The 23,892-nt window shown below is 45.3% G+C and overlaps 1 protein-coding gene and 1 long non-coding RNA gene across 5 annotated transcripts in view; one reads left to right on the top strand and one right to left on the bottom strand.

Moving 5' to 3' along the window:
• Positions 1–23,892, bottom strand: part of MGAT5 (alpha-1,6-mannosylglycoprotein 6-beta-N-acetylglucosaminyltransferase) — a 353,237-nt gene that overhangs the window by 46,035 nt on the left and 283,310 nt on the right. The gene's annotated exons all lie outside the window — the stretch shown is intronic.
• Positions 398–7,443, top strand: LOC118709855. Its single transcript, XR_004985165.1, has 2 exons — positions 398–486; positions 7,103–7,443. It is a non-coding gene; the product is annotated as an uncharacterized LOC118709855 (long non-coding RNA).

Here is a 23,892-nt window from a genome sequence, read left to right on the forward strand (position 1 = left end):
CTCAGACATGGGAGTTCCTAACGTGAACTCTGCAGAAACGTTACAGCCCAACTCCTAAATTTCTTTCACAAGTAATCTGACTGGATTTTGAGGGTAAAAATGGTCATACGACATTTTTGTACAATTTTGCAAAAAGAAATGTATTATACAGTGGCGTATTATTGAATACCAATGCTAGCTAAGGTCAAATGTTTGGGAGTATCATCCTTGTTTGGTAAATTACCAGGGGACCCAACACTTTGCTTCCAGCTGGTCTGCCATGGGCGAGGAGATTGGGGAAGGCAAGGTTGGACTTGAATATTTATTTATCCAGAGACACTAAGCTGTCCCCGAGGAGTACAAACAATCCCCAGCTCCTGCCAATAGTTCTAGTGATGATTAACTCATGTTGTCAGAACAGGATCCCACCTAATTTGCATCACGAGGAGAGAGTTTCCCAGAATCCATGGTGATTGACTTGGCAGCTGGAGAGAGAAGACTGTCCAGGTAGACAAAAGTGAAAAATAGACTGACTGTAAGCCGTAGTCATCCGAGAGTAGTTTTACTTTTATTAGCAACAAAACCAAACCTCTTATCTGGACTGAATTTTGAGGCACATTGTCAGAACAAATCCAAACCACCTGCAAAGCGGAAACAAGCACACTTCCCTCCTCCGCACGTTTCTGTGGGACTAAGTTGCATAAGCTGGGTTTGTGGGCTGCTTTTTTTTTTTTTTTTTTGAAATTTGGAAGATTCCGCTCTGTAATGCTTTCCAATTTTATGTGAGTGGGACAAGGTTTCTGTGTCTGAGCCTGTCCTCAGACACTCCAGGCAAATGCAGTCATTGCCAGTTTTGTGACTTAGGATGGCAGGGAATATAGGTGTGTGAATCAGCGCACACAGCCCTTCTCCGCTGCCCCGGAGGCTGGGTCCTCATTCCAACGACATGGGAAGCTCCTCGTGACATCAGGAGCCCTCTGCCATTCACTATCCTGGTGACAAATATTACAAAGGACTCTCAACATTGGGGGTACATGTTTCAAATCACTATTAAAGACTTCATAACCGAAAAGCATAGGTCACGTTCTCCAGGCTGACTGTTCGGAGTCAGCCAAGCCCATCGCCACACCCTAACCTGTGGATACAACAAACACTTGGGCTGAAAGCTTAATTTCATGCATGTTTGTTGTGGCTGGGAGATGGTAAATTCATTACTTCAAAGATGTATACCTTTGAATTAGTGCAAAAGTGACTGCAAACAGTTTATAAACAGTGACTTCCCAGCCAGAGCTTGAGCCAAATTTAGGGTCACCACCCTGGTGAAATATAAGTTCATTTGAAGGGTTCTCTGACATAGTTCTTGGGCTAGTTGTACCCCCACCAACCCTTTCTCAGGAACTCCATCCCCACCCTCACTCCTGCCACTGCTCACCGGCCAGGCTGCAGCTGGCCCGCGGGGGACCAATTCCTCGCTGGCCAGCAGCCGGGACAGTGTGTCCAGCTCAGGAAGAGGAGCTAAGCCAGCGGCCCTCTCCCAGGAGCTGAAGCCTGTTCCCAGAGAGATTACCGCAGGATGGCCCTGGGCTTTCGAGCAAAAAGGTCATTCAGTGTTGGAGCGGGGGCAACTATAGGCCAGAGGTACCGTATTTTCCGGCGTATAAACTGTAAAATTAGGGGGTTGTCTTATACGCCCGGTCGTCTTACACGCTGGAAAATACGGTAAGTTCAGATACCGTTATAGGCCAGCTGCCAGTTTTGGGGGGAAGAGCTGAGAGAACGGAGGGAAGAGGGAGAAAGAAAGTGACCGAGCCTTAGATATCACCTAGCAACGGTGAGGCAGAGAGGCAGGAGAGGGCTGGGCAGAGGAGGAGGAGGAAGGAGGAGGAAGAGGAAGAAGAAAAGAGAAAGGAGGAAGATGGGAGATGCAGAGAGAGAGGAGAGAGGAAAGAAAGCAGAGACAGAAGAGAGAAAACCAGGGCGCAGAGCTGCTCCTGGGTCCCGTCCCATCCACAGTGACTCCCTGGCCTCAGTTCCCCAGGTCTTTCTGGGCCTTTACAGTGACAGCAGTTGCCCAAACCTCACACTACTAGGTCGATTCCTATTATCCAGAAGGAGGCTGCCAGACATTTTATTGGGCTTTTGGCAGGGACCCGGGCAGGGTCAAGGGCAGGGGCAGGCATCTTTCCTTCAAGCAAAGGGAGACATTTCCACGTGAAAACCAGCTGCTAACTAGTGGAAGCAAAGGCCCTGAACCAGGTTGGCAGTGAGTGACAAGGAGCACGTGAGTGGTCCCCTGGCTCCTGTCCTAGGGAGAAACATCTGCTGCAGACAGACTCGAGACTAGGATTCTAGGATAAGAGAGAACAATAAAAAATACCTGGGAAGGGAGGGAAGGGAATGCTAGGATACCAGGTAAGCCAGCAACGCAGGACTCCTTGAAGTGCAACAAGGGGACAAGTTCAGGCAAATACAAGAAGCAATGTAGGAGATAATGAAGTTTATGAGCTTATTAACACGAGAACAAGTAATTTCATGATCAAGGAAGTCACATAGGTTATCAGAAGGAAAAATATGTTTCAAACATAACTCCAATCTTTGAAATTGATTGGCCTCTGGGTGATCCCACCAGGTCTCCTGTTGCCACCTGTCAGAGTTCTGTAGAGACTGGCAAGCATGAATCATGTTATATCGATAGGTTCCAGGTAAAGGTGACTTGGGAGCCACCCACACTGAGCAACCCCTCCCCCCCTGCAAGGTTCACATTCACTGGAGGCTAAAGGAACCTAAAAGGGAATCTCTAGCTCAGAATGGCTGCCTGAGCTTCAGGTCCCCAAACCCAGCTGCCTCCTGAACCTGAGTGTGCTGCAGACACTTCCAACCCCACAGGTGGGAAAGGACTCCATCACAGCCCAGTATCCCAGGGTGGCATCACTGCCCTACCATGCTCCTGGTCTCTGACTGACATTACTCTCCCAGTCAGCTACCCATACAAGCATCACCAGTCATCCGAAACCGGTTTGGCTCAGTGGATAGAGTGTCGGCCTGCGGACTGAAAGGTCCCGCCCCGGTTTGATTCTGGTCAAGGGCATGTACTATGGTTGCGGGCACATCCTGAGTGGGGGGGGTGCAAGAGGCAGCTGATCGATGTTTCTGACTCTCTATCTCTCTCCCTTCCTCTGTAAAAAATCAATAAGGTATATTTTTAAAAAATCACCCGTCATTCCACAACAAATCAGCCTCAAAGCTGTTGATTCTGCCTCCATAATATCAAAGTCTTCGCCTTCTCTTTAGTTCTTGATCCTCACTCACCTGGACTGTGTCAAGATTTATACAACCAGCATCTTAACACATCTGTGTGTGGCTCAATGTGGCACAACTCGTGCATGGTTCCTACAAGTAAGCGGCAGCACTGGGACTGATTGCAAAAGAATTTGTATGGCTAAATGCCTTTTTTTTTTTAACCATATGAAGCAATAGTATTCAATGTAGTGTGTATAGATAATATTTTTACATATGGACATTTATAATCAAGTACAAAACCAGGCATGGGGATGAAAGATCCCAAAATTGGATAGTAATTACTGAAGAGGGAGGGAGGGAGAGTTTGGGGGCAGGGTAGATGGAGTTTTAATGGTATTTGTAATATGTCACTCTTCTGTTAAAGAAAAATACTGCAAAAATATGAACATCTGCAAATCTGGGTGGTGGGTATTTTTACTATAGTTAATACATTTCATAGTAAGAGAGAACAGCAAAATATATGCAATCAAGAAAGAAGAGAAAGTAATATGTATCACTTCAAAGCCTGCACCTTTGCTATCACATGGCAGGCTCAGCCCCTGCCACAGAGACGTTCGAGGATCCCTATGCATCTCTCTTTAAGGAATACTGCTATCTTTTGTGTTTAAGAAACGGGTGCTAAGGTTTCTTATTAAGCATAGCCCTGCCTGCCCTTCCCGTGAGAAGGCCCAAAGTGGGAGGTGGGGATGCAGGGGGAGGGCCGCACACCCCTCCCCTCCCTTATGGAAGTAGGTGTCCTGATGATCCAAGACTAGAAGTCTCCCCTCCCTGACATAAAAGACCAAGGTCAAGGAAGATTAGCTACAAATTTGCTGAGATACGGGGCCTGGCACTGCATATGACAGCTCAGCACGCCACCCCCATCTCAGGCCGTGAGAAATGTTCCAGAAGGTCCCAGCTCAGCAGCTAGCAGCCCCATCTTGCTCACAGTCTCCAGTTCAATTTAAATTCCCATCAGAAATAACCTACCAAACAGATTAAAATTTAAGTCACCTCGCTGCGAGGGAAAGAGAGTGGGGTTTGCAGGGAGTCTTAGCTGCGGGGATACAGCTGCGGGCAGGGCCTTCTGTAGAGCTGGTAGTGAGATTTTTCAGAGCCAGAACAGAGAGCTTCTGGAAAAACGATTCCATCCAACACAACAAGCATGTGATTCTGCAGTAGGGGGAGGGGAAAGGGCAGAGCCCGAGGACCAGGAGCCCTTTGCTCTTGCTGGGGAATTAGGGTGCAGGAGTGATTTTTGGCAAATGGCAGTATTCTGAGCTTTTGGTTGCAGTGGGTACTATGCATTTTTCTCCCCAGCAACCACTACAGACATACACATCTTGGACCCACTTTCCCCCTCCTCCACTAAGTGTGCAGCCCTGCACAGAGTTGGCTGTCCGTGAAGAGCACCTGGTGCATGCTAAGCCGGTGGGCAATCCCTCCAGGAAGAGCTGGATGGATGTGGAAGAGCAATCCCTCCGCAGGGACAAAACAGTGAGCTCCAAACCAGGCTGCTGAATGAACCCGCTGGGTCCTGCTGCATGGGGTCAGACTACAGCCAGAGAAAACAGAAGTCCCTACACAGACAGGCCATAGGTGAGGGAGCTCGAATCCTGGCAGCCTTGGCCCACAGTGCCAGTAACTTCTCCATCCCGCTGCGCCCCTGCTCTCCCCTGGGTTCTCGGAGGCAGCTCATCCCGCTCAGGCCCCTGCTAGTGAAACTGGGTTTTGTCATTTTGGCAGGAAGACTCCTGACACTTGTGATCGAATTCTTTCATCTAATCCTTTATTCTGACCATCGTAAACTTTAAATCATTTTTAAAGTAGTAGCTTCCACATTCCCCCCACACATGCAGAAGTTGGTCCACTCCATGCATGGTTTTACAAACATATAAGGATGAATCATGTTTGAAGAAACACAACACCATTGAGTATGCCTTGCCCCAACCTAGCCACTGAAGCTCTTTACCATCTACTGCTGTGATGTAACTACTTGAAAGGCTGGGGTTGGCCTGTTCACTCATGAGTGAAGATCTTGTAAATCTTTCTCTACGACCAGCCTCCTTTATTCACTCTGGTCGTCTGTCCCTTCCTGTTCTGTCATATTTCTGAGCAGAGCTCTTTATCTGAATGGCAACACAATGTATGTACTGTCTCATCCCCTGACTGCCTGCTCTTCTTTCTCCTTCTCACATGGTGTCACACAAGCTGGGCTGCCCTCCATGTCAGGCTGGGAAGAAGCTACTCCATGGGATGGGGAAATGAGGTCCCCATTCCTAAAAAGCACCCAGCAGTACAGGGGCTCCAGATTCTTCTGAGGTGAACCAGGGCCAATGAGAAGCAAGAAACAGAAGGGAGCAGGGCCATAAGAGTGCCCTCTTTTCTCTCTGCTACAGCAGAAGTGTGCCAAGGTGTGCTGAGGGAGAGTCCTCTCACTACCTGCCAGGGGGTCCAGAGGGCCCAGTGCCCACGCTGTGTCCGTGGGCTCCTGTGAGCAGGCCCAGCATGGTCACATGCCCTTTCACGCTATCTTGCACTTCTCCTGGTCCCTTCCCTCTTCCTTCAGCCTTACTGCCTGGCCTTGCATGCACCTCCTTCCCTAATAACTAGTCATGTTTGACTCTTTGCCTCAGAGCCTGCTTCCTAAAGGCCCTTGGCTAAGACACTGTTTCTGAATTTTCACCCCTTCAACCCACCCTCCTCAGTGCCACTAGTTGCCCAAACTGAAGGTTCAGTTCCCCCATAGGAAGTCTTTAAAGGCTCCTCCTGGCACTGAAAGACTAGGGACGCAGCTGTGCATACAGGAGCCTGCATGACCTGGGCTTCTAGAAGCTCTCCAGCTTTATCTCCTACTACAGGTGACCCCTGAACAATGCAGAGATTAGGGGTGCCCCTTGCACAGGAAAAATCTGCGCATAACTTTTGAGTCCTCAGAAACTTAGCTGCCCCTAGGTATCTGCGGGGGATTGGTTCCAGGACCCACGCAGACACCAAAATCCAAGGAGGCTCAAGTTCCCTATAAAATGGTGCGGGACAATGCACAGTCAGCCCTCCGCATCCATGACTCCCAATTGTGGATCAAAAATAGTACAGGTGCCCTGGATGGTATGGCTCAGTCGATTGGAGAATTGTCCCACGCACCGAAAGGCTGCTGGTTTGATTCCCAGTCGGGCACAGCTTAGGTTGCGGGTTTGATCCTAGGTGGAGGTGTGTATGGAAAGCAATGGATCGATGTTTCTCACACACAATGATGTTTCTCTTTCTCCTCGTCTCTCTAAAATCAGTAAAACATATCCTTGGATGAGGATTAAGGAATAAAAAAGTACAGGTATTTATTGAAAAAAGTTCACGTGTAAGTGGACACACGCAGTCCAAACCTGTGTTGTTCAAGGGTCAACTCTATTCCTTCTTCTCCTCTACCTCCACTCATTCCCCACTCTCACACCACTCCTGCCCTGGCCAGCCACTGTCTCCGCCATGTATGCGCTTCTTTCCTCCTTCTTTTACAAGTTGGCATTCCCTGGGTTGACCAGGTGAAGTTAGCTGCTAATGTCCTCTGTGATATGTGTATGCCTCAAGTTACAAAGTTGAAATGCTTAGGACAACCAGTCACAAATAGCAAACTAGGTTTTGAGCTACAGTCAGTCAAGTAATATTCCTATGAGATAGCAGAGGGACCTGGGGCTGGGAATGGAAAAACACCAAGTGGCCAGGAAGCCAAGGAAGACCAGGTGACCAGAAAGAAAGGCAGATAAGCTGGCTCCAAGAAGTCACCACCCTACCACTCCCTACTCAAAACACTGTGGTGGCTGATTTTATCTAACTGCCTGCTTCCTTGCAGATATTGAAAACCACTGACCAACACAGGTAGTTATCAAAGTTTGATGGCTATCAGACCCTCCTGGGCTGGTGGTAGTGAGCTATCTTGCCCACACAGAGGTGAGAAATAGTAATTGCCAGGCAACACAGCTGGAAAAGAAAGTCACCTGACTCTGAAATGGAAAATTCCACAAGCCCACCTTTTAAAAACAGCCTGCTGTTAGCTGCAAGCCCACTTTGTCCCCAGCTTGCAGAAGCAGCCGAGCAAAGCAGGCCCTGGAGACAATTCAGAGGCTCTTCCTTTCCTGGGTGCTGCTTCCCTTGTACTCGAACACAAGCTTAATAAAATCTGTCTGGAAATTTCTCTGGGGTTTTCTCTTGATTTCTATCTTAGGGAACCCAAGAACCTCAATGTTGTTAATACTTTCTTTGCTTCAGCACTTTCTATAAGTCTATTCTTGGTTCCTAACCACTTCCAGTTTTGTGCCAACTGACTGGAATTGATTTTTGCTCAAGTAAACCCCTAATTCATATGCCTCATTTTATCCTTTAATGGTATCATCCTGCTTGTCCTGGACTGCACTGCACTGCATTGTGGCCACACTTCTCAAGGGCAGGACACTGTAGGTTCAGGGCCTTCAGAGGCCTGACAAGGAGCAGGTGCTCAGTACACACTGCGGCTGGGTGAGGAAACAGAGAGACCACAAAAACCACAAACCATTTAGGGGGCCATGGAAATGATGGGTCTCAGGCATGGGCTGCTCCATGCAAACTCCCACCATGGTTCTATTCAGCTTCCCACCTGGTTTCTTTTCTTTTCTTTTTTTTTCTTCAATCCTCACCCAAGGATATTTTATCTTTATTATTATTATAATTGATTTTTAGAGAGAGAGGAAGAGAGAGAGAGCAAGAGAGAAACATCAATTGGTTGCAACCTAGGTACATGCCCTGACTGGGAAACAAACTCACAACCTTTCGGTGCATGGGAAGATGCTCCAACCAACTGAGCCACCCGGACAGGGCCCACCTCGTTTCAGGAGCCAAATTATTCACCAGCAAAACCCACTCCCAACAAATGAGGTAAAGGTCCATGACTTAACTTATCCCAAGGATGTATTTGAATCAAAATAAAAAAGAGTACAAACCTTAAAGGCTATATTCATAGTTGATTCAATTTCCTTTTAACATAGTCACAAAGTCAAAGGTTCTCTCTTAGAAGTGGAGAGGTTTAACGAAGGGAGGGAGGAAAAAAAGGAGTAAAAAATAAATCATCTTCATCTGTCTGCTCCTGAAGGCTGCATACATTTCAAAAAGGGTGAAAAATTCTCCTATTCCGAGATGAGAAATAAAGTTCTAAAATGCAAATCTCTGTCAATTTCAGCAGTGAAGCAGGAACAATTTACATTATGGAATAATTTAAAGTCTTTGCAGTCCTTGGCTCTTTTATTTCAAGCAACCTCCCAAGGTAAAGGTGTGTGTGTGGGGGGGTGGGGGTGTGTGTGTGGGGGGGATAGGGTCTTTGTTGTGTCCCATTGAGGCTCCTAGGGATTTAGAAGACTCCAAGAAGCAAACATTCTCAAAACCTGTCCACCTCTAACCCCTCCTCCCCAAACCCTTATTTAGTGCTTAATAACTACAGTGGGAATAATATGGGAAGCTCACTCTTTTGTCTCCAATGGGTCCATGGGCAATAAAGATAAGGGAATCTGCTTCCTTTTGCTGAACTGAGCTCCACACTTATTCTTAACAAGACCGCAACCAGTATAAATGACAACTCATCTATGGCAATGGGTGGATAGGCTGCACAAGTGTGGGATGAATGAGTGGTTCTAGAACCTACCCACCTTTGGAGCTTTAGGAAGAGAACAAATAATGGATGGGAAGCAAGTGAAAGGGAATAATATGCTTATTGTTCTTTATTATCTGGTTAGGTGAGAATTATGGTCTTTGGCCTAAAGAAAGAAAATGGGAGACTTCTGAGGCTAAGTGGGCAGTGAAGAAAGAGCAATCAGCCCTATTTTGTAACTTGATGAATTTATAAGTCAGGAATAATATCACTTCTTAGTTACATTAGATACCTTTCATACTAGAACTGAATAAAGAAATATATGTAAAAGATGCTTACCTATATACTTACTTCAAAATATATGGTGGCAACATTGTCCCCAAACGATAAAATGGGACAAGTTAGAAATGAGTCCCAAGAGGGCTGGAGCCTTTACCTCCCTGCCCAACTTGAACCAGTGCCCACATTCCTTCAAGATCTTCCCTGTGAACTGGCTGGTGGGTTAGTGCTTCTCCATCTCCCCAGCACTTCTGGGTTCTGGTTTTCTCTGCCTGAGCACTAGAGCTTTCTGCTATTTAAAGAATGCCTCTGAAAGGACCCTGGGGTCCCGTCAGCCAGTCTCTGAAGACAAGATGCCATTTGACATGACCTCTTTTCTGCTTTGAGAAGGGCAAAAGGTCTTCAACTTGTAAAGCTGGCTTCTCTTCCCCACCCCGCTCACTCCCAAGGCAAATGCAGCCAGTTATGGAGAATGATGCCACTTTCTCTGCTCTGACTGCCATGGGCCTGCAGCGATCAAATCCGTCAGCTCTGCTATTGCCCTCAGAAGACAGACTGAGGCTTGATGAGAGGCCACTGCTGCCCAAATGTGCCAGCAGACCCCTTTGGGAGCTTTGATACCAGGCCCATCTAGGTAGTAATCACAGAAAACAGGCTATTCAGTGACAAATAGAAAGGTGTCACAATGGAAGGTAAGAGAACCTACAGGCTGCCTTGGCAAAACTGAAGTTGCATTTTTATACAATACAACCCCTGGGGTCAGTGAATTGTGGGATGAATGGATGTGACCCGAGAATCTGTCTCATCCATACCTAAAAACATGGAGGTGCTATCCCGCTGGGCTTTGGCCAGTGCCTGGCAATCAGATGCTATCGAAAGGCAAACGTCACTCCTCAGGGCCACCCTATGAGTCTCCAGGGAAGGACTAGGATTGCTGGGGCTGGGCCCGCCTCAGCAGAGCATCATGGTCATTCGGTGGAGGGCAGAATGGGCATGAATATGGGCATCTCCCACCAATTAACGTGAGGCCTCAGAGGAAGCAACCAAACAACGGGTACCACGTACCTTCCAAAGTGAGTAGCCTGCCTCTCCCACCCCTTCAGAAGGGAGAAGGAAGTTCATCCTTGGGGAGCTGCTGGCTGGGTTCCCTTATCTACCTAACCATATAGGAAGGGCCTCCAGGATCACTTGGAGAGCTTCACCCGCCTCCCTGCTAATTGCTGGGGCATGCAGATTGGCTACGCACTCAAGATTTGAAATAACTATGGCTGGACTGTGGTGGGAAGATGCCCCGAGGTAGGGCCTGCTTCCAGGGAGGCAGAGCTCCCAGAGTTCCTCAAAGGAATGGGTGCTTGTTTCCTTGGTGCAGGTGTGGACTGCACAGGCTCAACTGGGTCCTGCTGGGAGGACCACCGGAGTGTGGCTGAGGAGACCAGCCTGAAGAGGGAGCCAGGCAGCCAGCCTGAGGTGGCACTGCCTGTGATAAGGGAACAAAACACTGCAGGTGAGTGGTTTATGGAGGAGCGGGACCTAAAGACCCACAGCCAGAGGACAGGTTCAGTGCCAGCCACCCATCCAGGAAGCACTAATCCTAGATGGTGCCAATTCTATTCCTATAAGGGCCTTCTCACCTCTCGGCTCACCCTCTTCCCTGTGTCTGTAGAAGAACTATAAGCAGCTGAGAGATGGGAAGATAACGAGGGGAAGATGATGATCTGCAGGCTGGGGTCTCACCTCCACTCTAGGCTCCTCAGGGAAAGCAGCACTTAGAAGTGGATGGAGGAGCTGAACTTGAAATGATGTTGTTTCCACTATTAAATGGAACTGTAGTTCCATGAAACTGGAGTGGGTACTTTAATTATTGCAGTTGGATTGCTCTTGGAACAAAAAGTCAGTTACTTGTGAGCTACAGGACTTGCCCAAACTTGTATCAAGTGTCAGGAAAGCATATCTACAGTTCAAGGGAGAAAAAGTTGTTTCTTGCTTGAATTCAATGGAGTCTCACTCTTTCAATTTCATGTTTGCATATAAGGCGACTTTAGATGGAACGTGGATAATTTTTTAAAATTTAATAGCTATGCATCTACTTATTTGTGATTTAGAAAAACACATCCCTGGGTATAGCTAAAGTAATTATGTTAAAGACAAGTCCATTAAAATTATTAAGACATTAATTATTAAATCCAGGTGGGATACTAACAAAACAAATGCCCTGACTTTCCTTTGGAAACTGCTACCTAAGAGCAGGAGAGGAAAGCCTAGTTCTCCAGGGGAGGAAGGGCTGCCTTCCGCGTTCCACAGAGCACACTGGTGGCAAGACCACGGCCAGGGGACTCGAGGTCACTCCTTTTATTCAGCAGTCAAGAGAAAGACAAGCAACACAAGCATATGCTTCTGAGCAGCAAAAATGTAGATAGTTGGAGGGGAGAGGGTGGTCCAAACCCAAGAAAAGAAGGTGGTAACATTTCCACTTCAATGCTGTCTCACTTTGCAGAAGCCCAGGTATGGAAAGCATCCTCCTGTACCAGGCCTTTCCCTTGCAGCTGTCACCCGCAAACTCCTCGTCATTACACACCAGGCCCTCACCCGGCAGCAGCTGCACCCGCAAACCCCTTGGAGGACACCATGCGGGAAGCTCATCTCCCCTGGGAATCTCTCAGGTTGTCTGAAGAAATCTTTTTCTCCCTTAGATGAGGCAGAAGGCTTGGGTACAAGCCTTAGCCCTCCTGGAACTGCCTAGATAAGGCTGGACAACCCACTTCATCTGTTGCAAAGTCAGGCTCCTCAGTTGTAAAATGAGGGAGGGACTTGTTGGTTTGATTTTATGTGACTCAATGCAGCTTTCTCTCTGCTTGCCTAGGCAGGAGACAAATGAGTCTGCAAAGGAAAGCAGGCACAGGCTGCTGATGGCTACTCCGGCCCCTTTTCCTGCCAGCTCACCTGTCCCTGGTTGTTAACCTCAAGCTGCCTCCTCTTCAGAGAGCTGCCTCTATAAGGGCAATGACTGACTATTTGGGGTGTTCCAACCAGAAGACCCTGGTCTCAAGATGGGGCCAACTCAGGAACTATGCACCCTTTAGTTCCCCAAAGAGGCGAGCTGAGGCCAATCTCCCATCGAAAGTCTAGAAGACCTGGAGCATCTGACTCCGAAATGGGATTACTTGTTAACAACCCCTCCTTTAGGTGAAAGATAACTTTCAGTAACAACCATAAAATGAAATGAATAATAATGGTCAGAAAAGAAATATAGAGTTTTCTGAACTTTACATTTATCATGTCAATAACAAAAAATCACCATGTGAAAACAAAAAATAGATTAACACTTTTTAATGACTTTCATGTATTTTTCTATAAAGAAAATCTTCTCTCTATGTTGGTCTCTCTCAGTAATAAATAGCAACATCACATTTTCTGATTTTGACTGTTAACTTCTCTAATTTGCCATTAACTCCATCAGAAGCAATGCTCTTCATGTATTCATGTTAACAGACAGTGTCCATTTATCTTTATGATCACTTACAGAGGGAGACTTTTTATTAATTTCCAGAAGTTAGTTTCTTTCTTTCTTTCTTTCTTTCTCTTTTTCTTTCTTTCTCTTTTTCTTTCTTTCTTTCTTTCTTTCTTTCTTTCTTTCTTTCTTAAATATATATTTTATTGATTTTTTTTGCCCCCTCCCTCCCATACATACCCTCTCTCCCCAGAGTTTTATGCCCATTGGTTGTACTTATATGCATGTATACAAGTCCTTCGGTTGATCTACAGTATTATCTCCCCCAAATCTCCCTCCCCTCCCCGCTGTAATTTGACAGTCTGCTTGTTGCTTTACTGTCTCTATATTTATCTTTTGGTTCATCACTTTATAATGTTTCATATGAAGCAAGATATACAAGTAAGAAGACACAAAGTGACCTGCAGACTGCACATCCTACTGAGTTATAACCACATGCCAGGATGAAAAGTAATTGCTTTCTTGCCACTTCTAACTCTTCCACATGTTATTACCTTACAACTGAGTAGGGAGAGAAGACAATACTTGTCTCCAAAATCACACCTAGCAACCCTGAAGGGCATATCTGACATGCAACTATGTGAAAATCTGAGAGGTGGGGTCAAAGGAGAAGGCCCAATTATGCTGGGAAACAGGCAGGGAAAACTGAACAGGAGCCAGAGCTCACATCTACAGGTAGGTGCTGGCCTGCTTCCGTCATTCCAACCTTCCTGCTGGCCCCTCCCTCCTGCTGGAATAGGAAGGGGAGCCTGAGTTCCAGGAACCACACACCAGGACAGTAGTCAACAGGGCACTGAACAATCAAGTGCTTCTGAACCCTGCAAAAGTAAGAGGGTCAGAGGGAGGGGGAGAGGTGCGGCTGGTTCCATTAATTTGATTCTGAATTATCAAAAACACAAGACCAGGTCAAACTGTGCTTTGAAGAAAGACTCTATTAATTGGTCTAGGACTAAAAACAGTTTCATTTAGTGCCTCATTTCTTATCAGAAAATTAATGAAATAACTCTAACATAGCATTTGAAGGTGTTCTTCTCTTTAGAATCCTAATCCGATCTAATAAAGAGGGAATATGGCCGGGACCAGTTTGGCTCAATGGATAGAGCGTCGGCTTGGGGACTGAAGGGCCCCGGGTTCGATTCCGGTCAAGGGCATGTACCTTGGTTGCGGGCATATCCCCAGTAGGGGGTGTGCAAGAGGCAGCTGATCGATGACTCTCTCTCATTGATGTTTCTAACTCTCTATCTTTCTCCCTTCCTCTCTGTACAAAAATCAATAAAATATATTTAAAAAAAAAAAAAGAGGGAATATGCTAAAAGAGGAAATATGCTAAATCACACTGTTGCAAAGATGGCCAGTGCCCACAGCCAATAAGGAGGGAATATGCTAACTGAATGCCACACCCTCAAAGATGGCAGTGCCTAGTCCCCTCACCCCACCACACGCCTGCCTCCAAAGTCCTCCAGCTGCCCAGGGTCAGCCCAAGGTGCAGGCAAGCCTCTGATGGCAGCTGCCCAGGCACCAGGGCTGCCCAAGGCTCAGGTAACCAGGGCTGCACTGCCAGCAGTGGCAGCAGCAGAGGTATGATGGGGCGTCACCTTCCCCTGATCACTGGGTCGCCTCCTGCCCCTGAGGGCTCCTGGACTGTGAGAGGGGCAGGCCAGGCTGAAGGATCCCCCCTCCAGTACATGAATTTTCATGCACCGGGCCTCTAGTTAATAATATAAAGCATCACTTTGGGCATATCAGGACAGCCACAGAGATTCAGGTAGGCCACAATTGTGCCCCCAGTGGTGTCCCAAGTCCTGATGGCAGAGTCTGCACAAGAGGATGACAGAACCCAAGTAAGATGTTACTTTGTGCTGGAGCTTTTGCTACTGGATGCTCATGCACAAGGTAAACAGCACTGCTTCTGAAAGACGGGGGGATATTTTGAAGGTCCTTGTGCTTGGTGGCTCTAACCATCAGTTGGCATTCAATGCAAACACCCTCTCCCAGGATGGACGGCAGAGGTGGTCACCTGTCACCAGCCTGCTTCGTCATTCACAGTAAAAGAGGGGAGGGCTGGTCTCTGCCTGTGAACAGCATTTCCATGGGCAGGCCAGCCCCATGCTGATCTGAAGTAATAAGGCCTTTTCTGGGGACTTGTCCACATTTGTGTACAGTTTGGGGTGAAGAATGAGGCAATCTGGGTTTTTATTCTATCTGAAACTAAATTCTGGGACCTCAGGCAATTCCCAAGCTCCTGTGTTCTTATCTGTAAAATAAGGGACTATTAAACCTGTCCTATTATCACAGGCACAACCATAGAAACAATGAGACTCTGTAAGTGAAGGGATGGGTCCCATTCCCACACTGTCTGACACACAGAGTCACACCCTGCTCTCCACTGTGCCTCCAGGTGCCACTCGGCACATGGTTATGGCAGCAGCAGGGCATCCTGACCTGGGGTATCTCACGTGGTGGATCCCTCACTCACCAAGGGGACTCTGTCATCAACACTGGGCTTGTGATAGGGATCCCATGCTTGGGGGGGCTGGCCCTGGTTGCCTCTGCCCTCCACATGGCTGTTTTGCATTTCTAGTTTTCAGCTCTAGAGTATAAGGTCTGTGCTTGTTAAACTTCCTCTCCAAGGCAGTCAGCCTAGCGCCACATGTATTGATTGATATCCATGTCTTCATGATGATGGATGTGTCAGTTTGTCATAATCTCTCCCCTCAGAATAGCAAATACCGATACACCTTTGTTGGGAAGGCTGGGTCCTAATGTGATAACCAGGTCATTTAAAACATAAGGCTCTCTCTCAGGCTCCTTTCTTCCCTGTTCCAAACAACTAAGAACAAGCTTGGAAATTCCAGGGGTAATCTCCCTACGCTGCCTGAGGAAGCCACAGCGAACAGACTGAGCCTGACTCCCGCACAGCAGTGTGAGCTCTCTTTGGAGGACTCTAACTGCTGGTTTTAAGTGAAGGATTTTAGGATGGGAGCTAAAAATAGCCCCTTCCCCTCTTCTTGAAATAAATCACAGGCCTCTGGAAATTTCTTCACTTCATTCCTGACTTTTTGAAAACATCAAGATAGCAAAATAAAAGTGATCAGCTTAATTAGCACACATTTGAATCTAAAATGCTGCAAATGAGTATATTTGGAAAGGGGAAGAAGCTCAAGTGTCTAATTTAGAAGCAGGAGCTTGGAAACAATAAAACTATAGTGGGAGAATGAAACTGAGGTCGCACATGTGTCCATCATTTGGGAAAATAATCTGTCACACTTTCTATATCCTTCTATCTCCCACTCAGTCAACACCTCTCTCTTGCACCCGCCCATTTCTCGGGCGCTGTGTGAGTTCTGATGCTCTGCCCCAAACCAATGCTCATTATACCCTCCCCATGGAGGTCCAGAGAAAGGGTGAAGGACCTGGAGTCAGGTCATCTGGGTTTGGGCTGGACTCTGCCACTTAGTGGCTGAGTGTCCTTGGGCAGGTGGTTCACCCACTGCATCTGGATTCCTTAAGTGATAAACAGCTTCTCTTCCAGAGAGGCCCGAAACACCACCTGAGAGGATGCGGATAAGCGACTTAACTAGAGAGAGCCGTGCACACTTAGGAGTCTGCTCAGGACTGCTCATGCTCTGTACCAGTCAAGCCTTTCTTCTCTATCCCATGTCCTGTCAGCTAACTCCTATCCAGCATGCTAACAAATGCCACATGCCCTGTTCCACCGCAGGCAGGCCCCTCTGAAGCACTCTGCTTGGCACCTCTCTCTTCACTTTCCTCAAGTAGACCACTGCTAGCTTACCTGTGTCCCCCAGCCCAAGGATCCTAATCCCCTCCTCTGTACTGTCTCCACCTTCTTAAACACTGCCTGAGGGTGTGCTACATCTCCTTCCCCTCCTTGAGTCCAAGCTTCGGTATGGGGGCAGGGACCTAGTCTCATACTATTCCGGTCATGAGTCACTGCCATCAGGAGATGCTCCATAAACAAACACCTGCTAAATGAAACAGGTATCCTAGAGGCAAAGGTCTCTGGGGTCTGAAATGGGAGAAAGAGCAGAAAGGTGTGAGAGTTGGTGTAACTGATACTGAAAAAAGGGTATTTCTCCAGGAAAAGAAACCGTGTGGAGGAGTGGGAAGAGGCCCGAATCATGTAATGTTTTAAACTAGGAACTTTGACTACGTTAGCAAACATCAGTGACCATGATCTCACTTCGCTTTTTTTTTTTTTTTTTTTTTGAAGTGGGACTGAGTTTTCATGTAGTAGGACAGTGGTTGGCAAATTCATTAGTCAATAGAGCCAAATATCAACAGTACGACGATTGAAATTTCTTTTGAGAGACAAATTTTTTAAACTTAAGCTTCTTCTAATGCCACTTCTTCAAAACAGACTCACCCAGGCTGTGGTATTTTGTGGAAGAGCCACACACTCAAGGGGCCAAAGAGCCGCATGTGACTCATGAGCTGCAGTTTGCGGACCACGGTACTAGGGTATACATCATGTGAGTTAAATTTGTCCTGAGTGGCAGGCAGGAGGCTCCGTGCAGAGATATTCATGGAAAGTCAGATTAAAGCCACCCAAGAGCCCAAATCTGAGATGGTTACAGCGCCCTGTCATGTAATTTAAAATAAAATCTCATTTCTGAAAAGCAAGAGAAATATGCATGTTGAAAATAAATTTTTTCTATATTTTCTGATTTTGAAAGTTAATTGAAATATATCTTTGGTTTTTGGTGTTTGGTTTGCTGGATCCTCACACACTGCAACTACTGAAGTGGACCGCGAAGGGGGTACACAGGAAGATCCACCAGGGTGTAAGAAAAAAGATGGAACTATGTGCTTAGAAAACATTTTCAATGTTTTTATAATGTATGTAACATTCTTATATCACTGTACATTTTATCAATAAACTAATATTCACAGATTGGCAGGGCAAGCTCAATCTTTTTTCACCGACATGGCTGCAACGATCAACCACAAACTGGCACGTGGCATTCCATCCTCGAACAGAAGAAGTTTCAGACAACCCCTTTTCCACAGCAAAATGAAGTCTGCACGTCAAACTCTGCTGGCCGGTGCTTCCTAGGAGGGCTGGGGAAAGAGACACTGCAGTAGGAGGATGACAGTCCTCTCTCAACTTCAGCAGCGTAGAAAAGGGAGAATGAGCCTCAAAAGAGGAGGTTCAAAAGAGGAGGCATGTGGTCTCCTGCATCCTTGACAGGATTTCTGAGCTTAGGGTCATTGCTCCTCTTCAAGAGAGTCACCCGACAAACGCCCGCTGGGACAAAAACACAAGTACTCCAAATGTGCTGCAGGAGCGGCTTGCCATATTCCACATCAGGTCTGACATCAAATTCATTCAGGTCACCTTCACACACCATTAACTCAGTTATCCACCAAGTCGTTAGGTACCATATGTGCATGACTGCAGGCCACCGGATCTCCAAGAAAAAACTAATCACAGGGAAATCCGTGAAGCCGGTGGGTCTGTCAGCTCAGGTGGTAAAGCAGATGGAGGTAGAGCAGAGGCTAAGGCTTAACTTTAATTGAGAAAAAACATTTTTAAGTGAGAAAGCTTTCCTTTTAAAAAGGAGCAAGTCTGGAAGAGGCAGAGGGTACCAGCTCAGAGCAGATGTTATCCAGGTCTGTTTCCGTAGATGACTTTCCACATGTTCCTATACCTAGCATTTCTGAAACTTAAATTGGCTAAATTTAAAAGTCCATAACAGCAATGGACTGAAAAACATCAAATGAGTTGTTCTTCCCACTTCTGAGTGTTGAAAAGCTTTTCTCAGAATAAACAATAGTTACATTTTTTCCCCTTAAATTTTATCATGAAAAATTTTTGATAGAAGAACAGAATAATGAGCCCTTATATATCTACCCATCACCCAGCTTCACAAATTATCAACTCAGGGCCAGTCCTGGTTCATCTTATCCTCCCTGCCCCCAGGTTATTTAGAGCAAACCTAGGACACCATATAATTTCACCTCTAAATAGTGGGTACTTGTAAAATATAAAAACTCAAAGAATTTAACCACAGTACCATTATCACCTAATAATAACTTACTAAATGAATACAGTCATTGTTCAGATTTCTTAGATTATTACTTTTTTTCCATTTCATTCCCACAGGATCCAAATAAGATCCACACATTATGGTCATGTATGTTCCTTAAGTCTCTTTTAATGGAAGTTTATTTTTAAGAAAGACAGTTATAATCCCATAGATTATAACTGAATCTGAACAACTCATTTGTTGTCCTGACTTTTTCAGGAAGAAGTGTCAAGTCTGAGCTTTTGACAGCTCTCACCTTTACATTTTAGTTCTCTGCTTCACTTTTGTGCATCCTTCTAAAATCCTCATGAAGTCAAGCTGATGTTTTCTAGTGTCTCCTCATTTCTCATCACTAGGATTGCTGTGATCACAGTGTAATGTTGCAAAGTGTCCTGATTACTCAACAATCACTTAACCAGGCATCTTCCCTTGGGTATTTCTAGTCAGTCTTCCACGCATAGACATATTTTTCCTCTGGCTTTGGAGCTCTCGAGTACACATTTCAATACTCAGCCCTCTGTGGATAAAAAGGGCTGTTTTCTCCCCATATTCCTGCCCCTTCTTGTTCCCCTTCACCAAATAACTCTGTGTTTCTCAAGATTGAGAAAGGGGTTGCTGTTTCCATCGCACACACGGACAAATGGAGTCTAAAGAGATCAAGAAACTTGCCTAAGGTCACCTGATAAGCAACATGGCAGAATCAGAATCAGAACACAGCTCTTCAGCACTTCTCTACAAAATAAGTTTGTGTGCCAGCTTCATAAAGAGAATGCAACACACACACACACACACACACACACACACACGGTACACGATGTCCCAAAAATGTTACACACTTTGAATAATTATTCATTCCAATGGGTTGAACCGGAAAAGTAAGAAACATCAATTGAGCTATCAGATGTTAAGTATGTACACATTTGAGGGGCACCCTGTATATATTTATCTAACTAAGTGGTCTCTGCCATATTCTTACAGTGATAACATTTTTGTTGCTCTTTATTTGTATATTCACCCTAATTTTTGCTTATCCTGAGATGTCCCACACAAGCTTATTCCTGGGTATATAATACTATCCTCCCTAACTTTTCATGTAATACACAAATTATCTTAGCACATATCCCCTTTGTGGTGGAGATAGCTGGTGGCTACCACAGTTCTTGCTTATGAACAGAATCCCACTTGTATCTGGGGCAGAAATAGTCCCAGATCACAACTCCCAGTCTCCTTGACAATTGGGGTAGCTGAGTACAGCTTACAAGAGTCCTTTAGAGACAGCTGCCTGGGCAGAAGAGCATACCCTTTCTATCCTTCCCTTCTTCCTTTGACATCCTCCGTGGATTGAGGGCCTAATGGCTGGAGCTCCAGCAGCCATTCTGGATCAAGAAATGACCTGGAAGATGGGCACCATTACTAAGGTGACTGAGTAGAAAGACAAAAACAGCTGGGGTTCCAAATGATAGGCTACTACTGCAGCCCTGAATTGTCTGTCTTTCTTGAGAGAAAACTCTTTAATCTAGTGAGAAACTCATTTTTCAGTGTGTGTGTATTACTGAATATTCACATTTGAATGCAATTTCTGAATTAATACACCCACACACTGCAACATTCTGACTTGGGGCACTTTAATGCCAGCCTCTTACCTATAAAGGCACTTATTTGAATGGCATTTCTCTGAACACCTCTCAAGTCATTCCCCTCGCCTGCATTTCCCATCAGTGGCTTGTTCAAACACTTCAGACTTTGCCTCTGACAGCTGCTCATACCCTGACACTTCACTGAGTTTCTGTAGTCCAGCCACAGCTAATTCTGCACATTTAAAAACAACCCAGTATTTTATTTTGCATCAAATTTTTCCTCTGACACCCTTTTGAGGATTTCTGCAAACATACCAAAATTTGCCCAGAATCACTCTGAGGTGATTCTGGTGATAACAAGGTGTTATTGACACTCCCTCTTACCATCCAAGACATTTTGCTACTGCTGAGCATAGCTTCCACTTAGCTGTTTCTTATTTTCTTTAATAGGAACAATGTGACCTCATTACAAGCCCTGAGTAAAAAAAATGCTAGATTTATCTTCCTTTCAACAAGCATTTAGCAAAGTCAAATTTCCTGTATTTCTCCCTTCTCCTGCAAATGCTAACTATTCTTTCTCCTTCAGTGGGTTTATTACCTTTATACAGTGTCATATTATCACTGACGTTTCATTTTCATGTTGTCATGCCCTACATGTGTTGAATGTATCTATAAACACCCAACATTAAATGTGTCTTTTACAAAAATGAGACGTGTATGCCTAGAACCTGACCTCTGGCTTCCCTCGCTACCTCATATTCTGTGACAACAGAAATAACACTGCTCTCCACCCATTTGTGAGATGGGCAGCTACATGTAATGGAACACAGCCCTCCCCAGCAGCTTAGCGCTTTCCAGACTGGGAGCTGGAGTGACAGGCTTTCAATGGCACTAGAAGGATTAAGTGATTAATGACATCACTGTCCCCCTTTTATTCTTCATTCTCTTTGAATTTAAAATGTATTACGGTACATACATGCTCTCATGACAAAAATGCTGACGTGAAATCTTTAAGCTTATTTGATATCTGCTTGGGTTTTTTTTTCTGGCCACTTTCTGGGATTCAGCTTCTCTGGCCCACACTGCTGTTTAATGCCTGACATTAGAGAAAGGTGAGAAGTGAGAGAGACTAGGAGGAAGTACAGCCAGTTCTGTTAAAACGCACGCTTCTCCAGTACCAATACACTCACACAGGAAGGATAAGTAAGGACTGATGTCATCAGAGCATGTAAGGCGCCTTGGTACACATGCGATTTTTTCCCCCAGCACATTCATATTCTGTAGAATCAACAGCAGCTTAATACAAAACACACTCAGCTTCGCGTCATAAGCCACAGAGGGCTGTGCTGCTCAGCATGCTGCTCCCTGCTGGCTCCTGCGGCCATGGAGGAGGGCTCCTGCATCTGCTTCCATCCCTGTGCACCTGACCCTGTGCCCTCCAAGCAGAAGTAGCCTCAACTCATCCTCAATCCCACAATCTCCCAATTACACTAATTTGATTTTTTTAAAGGTAAAGTTGCAAATTTACTTTAGTATTTACTTTTTAGGCTTTAAATGTGTCTTTTTAAACTCTGCTACCTTTTTTTATTAAGATAGTTATTTTTTTATGACTGGATCAAAATTTTTCAGATTTGCAAGGGTCTGGCCCCACCCTACTGTTTTCCTACGTCCTGCCATTTTTAGTTTGCAATTTTGTAGTTTATTTTGCAGTTTATTTCTTAGGACCATAGATTACCATGTTATAGCAGAAGTACTTGTACACTGAACTTCAAAAGGCAATGGGAGCACCTAAATAAATTTGAGGCATTTGAAATAAGTGTGTACTTGTAAAAATCAAATAGTTATGAACCACCCTGGCCAGTACCGTTCTGTGGTTAGAGTGTCAGCCCATAGACTGACAGTCCTAGGTTCGTTCCTGGTCAAGAGTATGTACCTGGGTTTCGGTTCGATCCCCACCCCGCCAGGGCATGAGTTGATGTGTCTCTCTCACAATGATGTTTCTCTCTTTCTCCCTCCCTCCCTCTCTTCCAATCTCCCAGAAAAAGCAACAGAAAAAATACCCTCAGGTGAGGATTAACAACAACAACAAAATAGTTACAAAATCATCTGCATTTTTATTTTTATTTTTAAATATTTTTTAATTGATTTCAGAAAAAAAGGGAGGGGAAGAGAGAGATTGAAACATCAATGATGAAAGAGTAACACTGATCAGCTGCCTCCTAAACACTGCCTACTGGGATCGAGCCTGCAACCTGGGCATGTGCCCTTGGCCTGAATCGAACCTGGGACCCTTATGTCTGCAGGCCAATGCTCTATCCGCAGAGCTATACTGGCTAGCCTATCTATCCAGTATAGTTTAAAAGGTGAGATTTGATTTTACAAATGTTTTATGGTTTGGAAGAACTAGGAGCTTGGTTCTTACACAGCAGAGGACTGGCTAGGGTTAAGTAGGTGAAGAGAGAACCCCTGGAACACTGACCCAGTTACATTCAACACACTCACTGTACGGGCAGGCCACACATGCTCATAGGAACAGAGGAGTCAGGAGCAGCACCTGCCAGAGGGACAGCTACAAAGATAGGAAACTTGGTAGAACTGGCATCTGAGTCAGGGGTTCACAAACTTTTTTTTTTTTTTCTTAAAGGGCCAGATAACAAATATTTTAGGCTTTATGGATAATTAAGTCTTGGTTCTAGCTACTGGACTTGCCATTGTGGGAAAGCAACCATGTTAGTAGCAAACAAATGGGCTCCTAATAAAGCTTTATGGGACACTGGATGTGAATTTCATGTAATTTCATATGTCACAAATTCTTCCTTCTTTTGATGTGTTCTCATCCACTTAAAAACACAAAAACCATGCTTGGCTCAGAGGTCATAGAAAAACAGATGGTAAGCCTGTAGGCTGGAGTTTGCTGACCCCTCACTTAGAGCTTTGAGAAGTGTTAAAGTTTCGATTAACCCCTGTGTTAAGGATTTGATTAACCCCTGTGTTACAAATAATTAGATACCCACTGGCCAAAGGGGACAGTATCAGTATGGAGAACAGCTGGCTGCCAGTAGGAGCAAGACCCTTTCAAAAGCAAATCTCTTCATGAAGTACAGCTCAGCAACCAGGTTAGTAACAAGTTCCTTGACTAACGTTTTCTCTTGGTATGTGATTTAAATTGGGGCACTTCATTTTATAAGAAAAACAGAAAGTTCACTATGTACTATTATCTAAATAAACAAGTGGAAAATTGATGCTATATTAATATTAATGGATTATCACAGCTACTCTCACCCACAGCAGTCATCATTGCTTATTGATTCTTATTCAACACAAGAGGGAGAAGCAGCTGATCACCTAACAGAATCCTTCAAAGCAGACAAAAATACAGACCAGCAATGTTTTATTTTTGCCTAACTATAAGGCAATCACTAACATTTCTAAATAGTGTTGTGCAAAGTTAAAAATACCTTCAGAGCAATGTAAATGCAGCCTCAATGTTTTTGTGGATTTCACCTTCATTTTACTGTTTGTTGCCTCACCCATTTCTATAGTTTAATAGCAATTTTTTAGAGGTCTGACCTCGATCTAATCCTTCCAAAGCTATTATCTAAATTTGTATAGAAA

The sequence above is a fragment of the Pipistrellus kuhlii genome, unplaced genomic scaffold (assembly GCF_014108245.1).
Source record: "Pipistrellus kuhlii isolate mPipKuh1 unplaced genomic scaffold, mPipKuh1.p scaffold_m20_p_7, whole genome shotgun sequence".
Lineage (NCBI taxonomy): Eukaryota > Metazoa > Chordata > Mammalia > Chiroptera > Vespertilionidae > Pipistrellus > Pipistrellus kuhlii.